General features: G+C 46.4%; 1 pseudogene; it reads right to left on the bottom strand.

Annotated features, from left to right (window-relative positions):
* Positions 1-13365: 13365 nt before the first annotated feature.
* Positions 13366-13483, bottom strand: LOC124799840 (annotated as a pseudogene).
* Positions 13484-13839: the final 356 nt, after the last annotated feature.

Here is a 13839-nt window from a genome sequence, read left to right as displayed (position 1 = left end):
CAGTGCCAATGAAATGATGGTCTTGTCATTATTTTGTCCATTGTTGATGGGTGATTGATATATCAACAAGGAATTGATCATTTATAAGAGTTATGGCACGAGTTAATTGATTAAAATTGGATAAAAGTACATGTTGAGCGTGATGCCAAAAACAAACATGACCTGATGGCAGCAAAATTATGCAATGACAGTTGACAACCCTGTGTGGCGGCAGGCTGGCAAAGACTAAGGTTTGAAAGACTGAACTATTTACTCTGGCTCAAGATATAGATACGTAGTCTGAAATTATCTAACACTGAATAGAATTTGACGGATTTATTCTAGACAGAAGTTCTACTACGTTGGTGCAGCTGAGATCATGTGGCGAGATTGTGATCTTGTGTGCCCTAACAAGTCCAAGCAGCGGTGCAGGACGCCTTTTCTCGATGTCAGGTGACGGTCGTGGTTGTAGCGTCCGCAGAGCAGCGATGTGCGGCGCCTCTAATCCCCTGTCGCGGGCACCAAATACGCTGAGTCGCGTCTGGCGCTGTGGTAGACGCGTCGCAATCGGTCTCCAATGGAGCCCTGAAATCCCGGCAGGTTCCAGCGTGTGACACCCGTCCGCCAGTCATACCGTGGATTAATCTGACGCACTCGTACGCAAACGAACACAAGGAGATCAAACTTGTCGCGAATAAGACTACCGGCGTCACAGCGACTTGGCCGAGATGATTTCGGTCTAAACTGCTGCTACAGTTAAATCCTCACCACAGGCACTCCAGACCAATGCTAGTGCGGAGTCACGTTTAGGACAAGTGTCGATATGTAACTCATTAATAAGCTAAGTTAAGACAAGTTTCCTCTCCAGATTAGAGTTACAATCCCAAGATCGACTCCAGACAGCCGTGTGAACCAGAGAATGAAGTATAAACTATCCTCACTTTCCAACAAACCTCGGTAAACTCCCAAAATATTTCCCGCAATGGCCCCTACAAGGGTTCGTGCCTATCCCAAGACTCCACGAGCTCCATGTCTCCCTTTCTGCTCTGCTCATTAGCCAAACCTAATTAAACTTAACAATATTTTTTCCCTTTTCAGGAGAAGCAGCCAATTCCTGACTCGCAAATCCCGCGCAAAATCAGAAGACGTTGGGCTCCCACCTTGTTTTTTTCCATGGCCACTTTAGGCAGTGTGTCGTTTTGAGTTTCCGTAAAGTTCTAGAGCGGACGACACATTTATCACAGAGATCATTATCTGGATGGCCTGAAAGTTATGGAATGTCCGACCAGGCCCCTGGCTAAACCAAGAGATGTACTTTTCTGTCCCAAAATAGATCTTTTCAGCTGTCATAAATGTCACGTTCCTTATAAAATTATTTTTAAGGCCTGCGGCTTCCCAGAAAGCTTTGTACGTCGAGAGACAGCACCACGTGACCGTTCCATCAATAGCGTCCTGTCTACGGTGAACATGGAAACTTGCGAATTTTTATGGCTGCCATCCACGTTCACAATGACCCTTTGCGACGCCATCGTACGTATTGACTGGCCGACCTAGATTTCTTTCGCGGCCCCAGCCTCTCTTGTGGCAACAGGCGCCTAACAGGTAGGTTCAGCTAGGCTGCTTTTTGCCCCGCCGGCAGAATGCATTGTTTGCACACGGTGACAGAAAATCTTGGACCCAGCATTCTCTCTCCAGTAAGTGCTTCGAGATGCCCTTTCCCTAAAAGCTACACATACCTTTCAACCGTCAGATTTATTCTTAAATGACCAACTGTCAGCTTGTTGTCGACTCCAGAAAAATGCTATTCGAAGGAAGGGCACCATAAAGATTCCAGGTGCATTAACAATTAACACGCTTCTAGCGGTGCCTGCTCACGCTGATAACTTCCTGTCGTTTCACAAACATAATATCCTGGGAAAAAAAATGGTTCAAATGGGTCTGAGCACTATGGGACTTAACTTCTCAGGTCATCAGTCCCCTAGAACGTAGAACTACTTAAACCTAACCAACCTAAGGACATCACACACATCCATGCCCGAGGCCAGATTGTAACCTGCGACTGTAGCGGTCGCGCGGTTCCAGACTGTAGCGCCCAGAACCGCACGGCCGCACCGGCCGGCCCTGGGAGAAAAATGAGCACTAAATTGTACCGTTGATTACGGAGTATAATGAGAGAATGACTCGTCCTCTCTCACTGCCCCCTCCTCCCCCCTCCAGCACGGTTGATTTCTGTACGTAGTGTCTCACTTCAAAATGACATTGTGTGACATGGAACAGAGGAAATCATCAAATTGTCTTGATATGCCACAGTGATAACGTGTTGGGGGCAACTTTGCCAACCGAGTCCACACATAAAAAAATGCATCCTAACTTGACATCATTGACCTCAGGGGCCACCTACACAAGGCTGCATGTCTGCAAGTAGTGTAGGTGAACATTGCTGAGTGTAGTATGATTCATGTTTACCTAAGAGTCGTTCCTAGACCCCCGCATTCAGATAGACAATTATGAAGAGGTCACAGGTTTTGCAGCAGGATTGTTTTTTCTCACACATGAAATTTCTGAGGTGAGAGGCGACTAATGTGTCTAATCATATTACAATTCCATGCATTTTGCATCGATCTCGTCCTTCAATGATGTGCCTCTGCTCACTTCTACACAACGATTCAGTCATCCTTGATATATGAAAGGACAACAATTATAACTTAATAAAGCCACGCGTTTTCAAAATCTAAACAAATAATTAACATGTGTCATCTGTTGCGCTTGTTTCCTAGGGCAGCGTTATATTATTTCTTCTACCTCCTAGACCTTTGAAAATCACTTTCGTTAAATTACTGGCAATTTACTTACACTAGATTACCTGTAAAAATAAGTTTCACAAAAAAGTGTACTGGATTATATGAATGTTTGAAACATTAAACATCCTACCGCTCCCTCCACAAGAATCTCTGGGGAGACATGTTACATTTAGAGAGACACAAGGAAATAACATGCCACTGAAGAGACACAAATGGTCCCAATACTGGGTGAAGCATTGAGGTGCAGCAAGGTCGCGCCAAAGTGATAGTCGCCGTTCTGATGTAGGACCAGCAGCGGGTGGATCGGTTTCCCCATCTGGTCCATGGCAACATCAGTGAGGCAGCTAGGCTGCTGGCATCATCTCGATCTGCCAACGAATGCCGGCCGGTGTGGCCGAGCGGTTCTAGGCGCTTCAGTCTGGATCCGCGCGACCGCTACGGTCGCAGGTTCGAATCCTGTCTCGAGCACGGATGTGTGTGATGTCCTTAGGATAGTTAGGTTTAAGTAGTTCTAAGTTCTGGGGGACTGATGACCCGAGATGTTAAGTCCCATAGTGCTCAGAGCCATTTGGACCATTTTGTCAACGAATGGCAGTGTGGCGCATGACTGATAGGACACATGGTGGGAGGGAATGAGATACTGGCGTGGTAGCACGCTGTTTAACATCTCCAACTGAACTAGTGATGTCTCAGCCATTGTCCTGTCTCTAGACGCAGTAGCTGAGAGAGCGCAGTCTCCCCTTGGATTAGGTGACGAGACAGCATAGAATTTTGCACGCAACCTGTCTCCTTTTGAGGATTTCCTCTCTCCCATTATGCCAGTGTCTAACTCATGAGGCCTGCAGCGTTACGGTGCCCTTCTTCTTCATGGTACACGGCTGCAGGAGCAGCTCATCCCGATCGTGGCCATCTGGAACTTCACGCCGACTGTAGAGAGAGTGTATCTGCCTGGGGAATCCCTCTTGGTCTACTTATGGCCCCGGCTTGTCTGTAAATCCTTCGAAAGCGTGCCGTGACGTCAGGGGTGAGCCCCTGGTTCGGCGATGGCATTCACAACCGCTTAGTGGGTGGTTGCTGTCCGCTGTCATTTACTCGGCCCCCAAGCCCGTTGAACTGTTTATCACTGCATGTTCGTTGAATGGTTGTAGGGACCAACATCAGTTTCAAAGTTCACTCGTGGATAGTGATTTCCTCTTAGTATAGAATCATTAACAACTTACATTGTGGATGTGATTCCTTGGACACACGTCTGCAGCTGCAATCCTCTCCTGGTGAACTGCCTCTGACTGCAGAATCAACTTGTTTTCCTCACCATGACTTTTGACACTGTTCACACTACCGATATTATGCCGCTTTGTTTCCAAAGTCGAGGACTAATCTCGTCGTGTGGTAAATTACTAATTTCGTACATTTTTTTGTTGCCGGTGTGTGTGTGTGTGTGTGTGTGTGTGTGTGTGTGTGCGTGTGTGTGTGTGCGTGTGTGTGTGTGTGTGTAGGGGGGGGGGGAGTAATTTTGCTAACATGCTGAACCGCACATTTACCAGGCAGAATGTTGGTTACAGTGTACCCCTCATCTGATGGAGATGTTGTAAGGTGTCATGCAAATCCAACACATTCCATGAAAACCCTGACATGATAGCAAATCCGGCAATATGTCACATAGCTCCGAATAAATCCTGACATTAAATTTACCAAAGTAATATGATCAACAAGTGGGCAAATGGAATACCACAGACTAACACAAGAACGACTAAATGCATGTCATACCTTCACACCGAGAAACGGACGCAGTTCCGAGGGGAAAAACAAGAACAGAAGCCGAGAGCAGAGCCGTGTAGGCAAGAAGGCCGTATGATAAGGGACACCCACATCACTGGCCGATCGCCTGGAGGTCTATCCCCCAGCCCATGTTAAAAGATAGAGCCCTCCAGAAGAACAGTATAGATCTTACGATAACACTAAAAGGGCCACACCAGCTGCAAGTTTTAGCGTGAGACTTTTTCGCATCTCTGTTACGTTGAAATCTTTAAAAACATTGCCCCACCACGAAAAGTATAATGTTTCTCATTGGATGGACAGAATTTTTGTAGGCGGAGCTTAAGGTTAACATTGAGACACTGATTGGTCAGTTGAAAACACAGCCTAACCACCGACAAGGTAATGAATGCACTCGATGCTGCACAAGAGCGCATAAGGCTTCACTCAGAACTGCAGAAGTCTCATCTGTTACACCCCCTTTTTACGTAATACTAGTGTCGATCGTCAATTAAATTTCGTGGAATTCACATTTGCTACTTGAAGTTAAATTCTGAAACTTGATGATTTTTCTGTTATATAATTATTGAGAAGCCACATCAGCCACTGTAATTTATGAGAAGTTAAATAATTAATTAAAGATAATTGAGGGTCACTGTAGACCATTTTTGATAGTTTTCTCTTTTATGATACTTAATTTAAGCCTAGATTATAGATGTGATATGGCATAGGTCATCCTTCAATCCATTATAGAACTTGGAAACCCATTCAGGGAATATTCATTCACATTTTTGTTTAACGCAGTTGGTTTTTATCATCCTGTATCAAAATATTTCCTTTTATCAATAGCACAATTTATAAACAATGTTTTGTGAGTAGAATAAAAATTTCAATGGTAAACGTAACTGCTTTTTCGATGTTATTTTACCGGATAACTAAAAATAGGAAAGCCTTGAACTCCTTCCACTAAATTTAGTTAGTATTAAGATTCTTTTACAGGGAGTGCAGTGGAGCTGACGCTGAAATCATTAAGTATTTGATTATATCATGGCTAGTCTCACTGAACTCTTCTGAACTCTACATGTCATGTGTGGTCTGGCGTCTCCTTACCAGCGACAGGTCTCAGTTTCAAACTAGTCAATTCCCTAAAAAACCCGCTCAGAGCGTCGTTGCGCGAAAGTGATAAGGAGACACGACTTAGAACAAACAGACACCACGCAGAATGTTAGAATGTCAGGGTATAGGACCCTTATTATTTCTCCTTTCTTTCTTTGACAAGTTGTTTCACCGATTGTGTTCTCGTCTACACATAGGGAACTTGTCCTTTAGTTGTTTGTTGCTACAGTTTCACTTTAACTAAATTGTTATATAAAAAGAAGCGGTAACGCTTTAACTTACAAATCCGTTTATACAGTGTGGGAAAACAAAGTAATATCATGTAACTGAAGATAGGCAACGAAAATCGAGTGTCCGTACCTCTCTCGTCTGCTCCGTGATGTCCGTTGCCTCCACGGCGCACAGTCTAAATTTCTCAGCCTGGAACTTATCCCGCGATATCTACCGGGTATTTCCTAGAGTACATACCAGCAAAATGCATGGACAACTAGTTCACCTGTTTAAATGTGTGTAACAGAGCGATGTGGGTGGTTTACTTGAGGCACGCAGTGCACCAATGGTCCAGGATGCAGGCCAATTACAATAATTTCTGTGATACTCCGGTCAGTGTAACAAACTACTAACTGCGAGTATTTAACAACTTTCATCGCATGTATTGTTGCAGAAAATTGTATTTTATCAAAAAAAAGTTAAATATTGCTGAAAAATTCTTTTTAGCGTAATATGGCACCCATCTTCTTGTTGAACGATCCCGTTCTGTTGCCACCTGTTGCACAAAGCACCAGTGCCGTGCTGTTTCCTGGCTCGTCGTTCCCATCTAAGGACGCAGATCTTGGGCGTTTCTGAAGGGAGGAAGGAAGGAAGGAAGGAAGGAAGGAAGGAAGGAAAGAAGGCAAGATGGAAGGAAGATCAGGGTCTAACGTCGTGTCAACAACGAGGCCGTTAGAGACGGAGCACAAGGTCGGACTGTTTCAAGGGTGAGGGAAGGAAATCGGCGGTGAGCTTCGAAAGGTACCACCCCGTCTTTTGCCTGCAGCTATGTAGGAGAATCTCAGAAATCCTAAATCTGTAAGCCTGGACGTGGACACTATGCGTCGTCCTCCTAATGGGAGTCTACTGTGCTAGCCACTGCGGCACCTCGCTCGTTTAGGTGTCCCTGACGTGTGTCATCTTCAGGATATACAAGCCTGAGCCACACCTTCTACAAAGATCCGTGTCGTCTATACTGACTCCTTATAGATCTCTAGTCCTTTGTTTGACTTTTGACTGCAAATATCCTGGCTTGAAAAAAGTATTATGACGGCAACGTATCTAGTTTCCCTGTAAGAATGAATCAAAGACAATACGTCTGTTTTCATAAGTCTTACGAGCTTCGTTACTTTGTAAACTAAGTTCACGCCCGACCAATACTGTTGTGGAACGTCTACCAAAATAAAAAATGAAAATTGTCATTTTTACAAACAGCACTTCTCTAGTCTTTTGTAGAGTTTACTTTGTCTTCATAGGTGTTTGTTTTGATGAGTAGTGAGACGTATCACACAATCAGTTGTCTTTGATGTTGGTTTGTTTATGCTATTTGTTGTGGACTGACAAGACAGCCAGTCCACAGTGACGGGTAACCGAAAGGCACGCGCTTAAACTCACGCAGGATGGCGTGAGGTCTGAAACAGGATACGTAATGAATGCTATAAAGAAAAGTACGTAGCTGCTGGAATACTTAACTTTAATCCATTATTTGTATACATCGTTCTTGATGAGACATGCTTCATACGATAACTATCAATTGCTATGGCGCCTTGCTAGGTCGTAGCCATTGACAGCTGAAGGCTCTTCTAACTATCTTCTCTGCAAATAAACGAGGCTTCGTCAGTGTTGCATCGCTAGCTAAGTCGTCCGTACCACTGGGGCGAGTGCTAGTAAGTCTCTCGAGACCTGCCGTGTGGTGGCGCTCGGTCTGCGATCACTGACAGTGGCGAGACGCGGGTCCGACATGTACTAATGGACCGCGGCCGATTTAAAGCTACCACCTAGCAAGTATGGTGTCTGGCGGTGACACCACATTCCTCCCCTCAAATCGGCGAACGGTCGTGTTAGTAGGCTTCCGCCCGCCGTGGGGAGGACCCCATGTTGGCGTATGCGATGAGGTGGGGACCCTAACAACAGGCGAGGCTGTGCCACCCGCACCCTGCCATTCGGTCCGAGTGGAGCTAGGGAACGCCTGAAAACCTAGTCCAGGGTGCACGCCAACATGCGGGTTATGCGCCCTAAGAAAGTCAGGAGGGGCCGAAGGGTCGACCTCCATGTGGTCGGGGCACCCGACGGGCGAAGACGACATCTGGTCCGGAGCGGGCAAGAGTTCCATGGCGGAGGACATCTGGTCACGGGAAGCGATCGGCGGCGCGTGACCCAGGGAGGCGCCAGGCGGTTGCAGCGACGCGTCCACTGCGGGCGGCGCCGGCGGGAGAACAGGAGGCGGCGGCGGAGGCGGCGGCGACGACGCGTCGCCATGAGGCAAAATGGAAGGCAGCGTCGGTAAAACCTGGGGATGAGGCGAGCCAGTAGATGGGTCCCCAGGGCGCTGACCGGACGGCACCGTCGCTGAAAGCAGACGGGGAGTGGCAGAACCCGGGCGTCGACAGAGGCGCAGCTGATTGAGATGCCGACGCACCTCACCAGAGGCCCCCAAAACCAAATACATCGCGCGGCCGAGGCAGCGAAGAATGCGCCCTGCAAGCCAACGCCGTGAACCTCGATAGCTGCGATAGAATACAACGTCGCCTGGAGCAAAAGCAGGCGTCTGCCACAGCACAGGAACCTGATGCGGTGGATGCAACAAAGACATCAAGGTTCGATGAGGACGACCGTGGAGCAACTCAGCCGGCGAACGACCATCTCGGGGCTGAGAGCGATACGAGGACAAGAAGAGCAATAACGCGTCCTTCCGAGAATGCGACTCTTTCAACTTCAACATCTGTGACTTGAAAGTCCGGACCAATCGTTCAGCGGCACCATTTGACTGAGGCGAAAACGGCGCAGATGTCAGATGTTGAATACCATTGGCCTTGCAGAATGACTGAAATTCTGCAGACATGAATTGTGGGCCATTGTCGGAAACAATAGTCTGTGGAAGACCTTCAATGCAAAAAATAGCGGATAACGCTTGAATGGTGGCAGATGACGTCGTGGAAGACATCCGGACAACAAAAGGAAAATTACTGAAACAATCGACAACAACCAACCATCGAGCATTCCAGAATGGACCAGCAAAATCTATGTGCAAACGTTGCCAAGGGGAAGTGGCTTTTAGCCATGCAAAGAATTTCCGCGGTGGTGCGGATTGTTGTTCGGCACACGCCATGCAAGAAGAGCACATATTCGTAATCGCAGCATCGATTCCGAACCAAGTACAGTGTCTTTATTGATCAATGAAACAGCAGCTCCGGTATCGAGCTGGAACGGGATCACGTTGCCATTAATGTCCAAGTCTACAAAAAGTTTATTGTCCTGCTGACGACAAGAGCGACTGTCTCGTGCAACGTGAACAGACACTGGTACAGCATCACTTGCGACTTGACGTGAGTTCCGTCGATGTCGACGCACACTTTTTGTGGGACGAACACAGTCACTGTCAGAGAGAGTGGCACTGGGCGGAGTGGAATGAACTACATGGATGTCCATGGGCGAAGGTTCACGAGCCTGAGTATTCTTGGTTCGATTCCGGCACGAAGCAAAGGGCCTGGAATGGTTTTTAGTGTCCGATCTGAGCTTTCTCTGGCAAACACTTTGAACATGTCCTTTTTTATTACAGAAAAATCAAATAGCTTGGCGTGACGGGCAATTCTCACGCGAATGTCTAGTAGCACACCGCGGGCATGACTTTACTGCATTTGCGTGCTGCCGCAGGACACGTGGTTGAGATCGTGGCGGCAGCTGCGCGGACGAGTGCGAGGGCTGTTTACAGTTCCGTGCAGCTCGCCTGGCGGGCCGGTTAATGTGACACACAGCTGGCGAAGTTTCAAATGATTCCTGAGCAAAGTCAAGTGTGTCTTGCCTATCCAATATGTCTATCACTTGTTGAAGGGAGAGATTGACCAGTTTCAAAATCTGCTCCCGTATACGAACATCAGAAACGTTCTGTGCAATTGCATCACGCACCATAGCATCTGAATAAGGGAGTCCACATTCACACTCAAAAGCACAATCCCTTGTAAGGCCTTGCAAAGTTGCAACCCACTCCCGATTAGTTTGACCAGCCGTACCTTTTGTACGAAAGAACGTATACCGTTTTGCAACTACATTGACTGATTCCTTGAAATAGGCATCTAAAGCAGACAAAATTTCTTCGTAGGACAGAGTTGCTACGTCGCGTCGGGGAAATAATTTCACTATCACACGGTACGTCTGCACCCCTACACACGCCAATAAATGAGGCTGCCGCTCGTTTCCTTGAATTCTGTAGGCGGCGAGACGAAATCCAAATTAGCGTGACCACTCCGTCCTGCTTTCCGTCGCCTCATTGAACGGCCGAAACGGTGGTGCAACAGCTTGTTGTGGCTGCGGTAGCGGTGGAGCGGCGGCTGCCGCATCGTTTTGCATTGCACGTTGACCCTGGACGAGCTGTCCAAGGGCATCCAATAACGCCTGCGTCTGCTGATTCTGCAAGCGATAAAATTCGGACAGTACATCTGGAGATTGTGGCGAAGACATGACACAAATAAATTAGAGCAATACGAACGCGAAATCCTCTTTTAAGCCTCGTCGCCAAAAATGTTGTGGACTGACAAGACAGCCAGTCCACAGTGACGGGTAACCGAAAGGCACGCGCTTAAACTCACGCAGGATGGCGTGAGGTCTGAAACAGGATACATAATGAATGCTATAAAGAAAAGTACGTAGCTGCTGGAATACTTAACTTTAATCCATCATTTGTATACATCGTTCTTGATGAGACATGCTTCGTACGATAACTATCAATTGCTATGGCGCCTTGCTAGGTCGTAGCCATTGACTTAGCTGAAGGCTATTCTAACTATCTTCTCTGCAAATAAACGAGGCTTCGTCAGTGTTGCATCGCTAGCTAAGTCGTTCGTACAACTGGGGCGATTGCTAGTAAGTCTCTCGAGACCTGCCGTGTGGTGGCGCTCGGTCTGCGATCACTGAGTGGCGACACGCGGGTCCGACATGTACTAATGGACCGCGGCCGATTTAAAGCTACTACCTAGCAAGTGTGGTGTCTGGCGGTGACACCACACTATTAATTGCTTTATTGAATCTTATGCTAACACACTCCACATCCTGATACTTTCTGCGCACTTTCTTATCTATCTTTGAAGGTAAAACACCAGTCTTTCGCTAAGGACGTGTGAAATGTCGGCCCAGTGTAGGATTAGTTTAATCTCAGTAAGCGAGAGCATATCACAGTGATCAGAGTACCAGTGCCAATGGTCCTGTCACTAACGATAGGTAGGTTCGCGAAAACTCAACACACGTGCCCTGAGGTTGTGGCTTCAGACGAAGCTTTGGACAATGTGAGATGGCACAAGAGGTTACCGCAATGTGCAGACTGTTGTGGCTAAAGTGCAGAGAGAGACGAATAACGTGCAACACCTACAAAACCGAGGCACGAGTAACGGAACTGAGAGCTGGAGAAAGACAAGTTGCTGATATGAATGCTGTAAGGTGGACTTTCAGCCTGACGCTGCTGTTGTTCAACCCGTGGATCGAAGTGAAAGAAAATTTAGGAGAAACAGTAGAATTCCAATGCGAACGGATACCGACTATAAGGTTTGCGTACGACATAGCTTTTCTGCCCAGGCGTAAGGCAGACGTGGAAGATTAATTGGAAGCAGTGGGCAGCAGACCTACCTTAACTACAAGTGAAACTACGACTAAAGTGGTGAAGAACAGTGGAAAGTCTTCGAACTATGTGATAAATATAAAAAATCTGAAGCGACACAGATGTGGTAAAAGTGAATAGATTATCCACGCTGCGTAATATGATGACAGAAATAAACTGGCGCAGGTGAAGAAGTCTTTCTCGAATAAAGGAAATTAGGGAAATGAAGCAGATTCTCCTATACATTTGGAGCACAGCATCTTATGGACGTTATGCGGCGCATCAGAATTGAAGAATAAGGATGTCGAAGCTTTTGAACGAGTTAGAGGAAAATTTAAAAAAATAATTAGAGAGAAAACACGGAATGAATAACTAAAAAAGAGTAAAAGAGAGCGGAAGACTAAGAAAGAAGTGTGGGCAGATTAGTAGGGCGTGTGGCATGGCGTGCAGTGGCAGCTTAACAAGGCGCTGGTGAAAGCAGGAGAGGGGCAAAACACAGGAGTAGTGGACGAAGCCTGGCAGACTATAAGCCAACTGAGGAAAGCATCCACACAGCCGAAACACTGATGACTTTAGAAAAAGAAAAATAGGGAAAATTTAGATCTGCCAGGGTAGGGCCTGAAAAGATTTCTAAGATTACTGAAATTTAGCTACTTAAATTATTCGCTATAAAATCCCAACAAATGGTATTACAGCCGTGATCAAAGGCCAGAGAAAACGTCAACTGCCTGATCGAATGATAACTTGGTAATATTTATTTACAAACTCTCAATCAATCCCTGTACGTAACTGCTACAATACTCTCCCCGAAGTATTTTTAAGAAACATCTCTCATTCTATAAACGAATTCGCCTTGGGGTCATACTATTGTACTAATGGATGTTGTGGTAAGCCAGGAATGACCTGATGACTGTAAGATAGTGTTTAAGCAGTCAGTAGATGAGTTCTTTAACCAGAGAATACCGAGCAATACCCGCGCACATTGTTTATATCTTTCTAAAATTTACTTTCAATGGAATTACTGCAGAATTTTAAAAATTATCTAAAGCGTGCCTGAGAGTCATTTCTCTACAATAAACAGCTCCTTAAGAGTAATTAGTTCCATTTTTGTGCATGCATGATGACTCTTATCTACAGACTGCCTCAGATACGGTCTCGACTGCAAAAAATAAAATTAGGAAAGACAAGGGAGGTTGAAAACATTTTTTTTAATCAGTTGAGGGAGGTTTCTGGATCCAACATTACTTAATGTGACTGAGGGAAGTGCTTTGAATCAAATCATTTGAAAGCGAAAGTAACAGCTGTGTTCGACTGACATACTCTGTTATTTAATTACTTAAGACCATTCACCACTTGTTTATCCACCACCATAGAAGAATGATCAGCTCAGGTGGGCGCCATGCGGAGGACACGGATTCGATTCCCAGTACTCCCACCCCGTCCACGCGAGCAAATAGGAATTTTGGCTTGATGACTTATCTCGTCAAGATGTCGTCCCAAAGATACATGCAATATAAAATCATTGAACTTGACGCGATATGAAATAAATGCGGCCTACGTCAACAGGTGATGCAAGACTCACTGACTATGAGGAGCCGCGACATCATAGTATCCAGTTTCAGTCAACAATAACGACCATGCATCTGACATACAATGTATACAGCTAGTGCGTAATATCTGAGACGACAAGCCTCTTCCCGTGCGCAGCTTCGTCAATACGTCCTCCTCAGCCCACAGGCGTCACTGGTTGCGGATATGGAGCGGCACGTGGTCAGCACACCGCTCTCCCAACCGTATGTCAGTTTCCGAGACCGGAGCAGCTGCTCCTCAGTCAAGTAGCTCCTCAGTTTGCCTCACAAGCGCTGAGTGCACCCCGCTTGCCAACAGCGCTCGGCAGACCAGACGGTCACCCATCCAAGTGCTAGCCCAGCCCGACAGTGTGTAACTTCGGCGATCTGACGGGAACAGGTGTTACCACTGCGGTATGGCGGTTGGCCTTAAACAGAATTTATTTTTGTCATCAGTCTACTGACTGGTTTGATGCGGCCCGCCACGAATTCCTAACCTGTGCTAACCTCTTCATCTCAGATTAGCACTTGCAACATACGTCCTCAATTATTTGCTTGACGTATTCCAATCTCTGTCTTCCTCTACAGTTTTTGACCTCTACAGCTCGCTCTAGTACCATGGAAGTCATTCCCTCATGTCTTAGCAGATGTCCTATCATCCTGTCCCTTCTCCTTATCAGTGTTTTCCACATATTCCTTTCCTCTCCGATTCTGCGTAGAACCTCCTCATTCCTTACCTTATCAGTCCACCTAATTTTCAACATTCGTCTATAGCACCACATCT

Source organism: Schistocerca piceifrons, chromosome 5 (genome assembly GCF_021461385.2).
Source record: "Schistocerca piceifrons isolate TAMUIC-IGC-003096 chromosome 5, iqSchPice1.1, whole genome shotgun sequence".
Classification (NCBI taxonomy): Eukaryota; Metazoa; Arthropoda; class Insecta; order Orthoptera; family Acrididae; genus Schistocerca; species Schistocerca piceifrons.
This window is presented reverse-complemented; position numbering and strand designations above follow the sequence as displayed.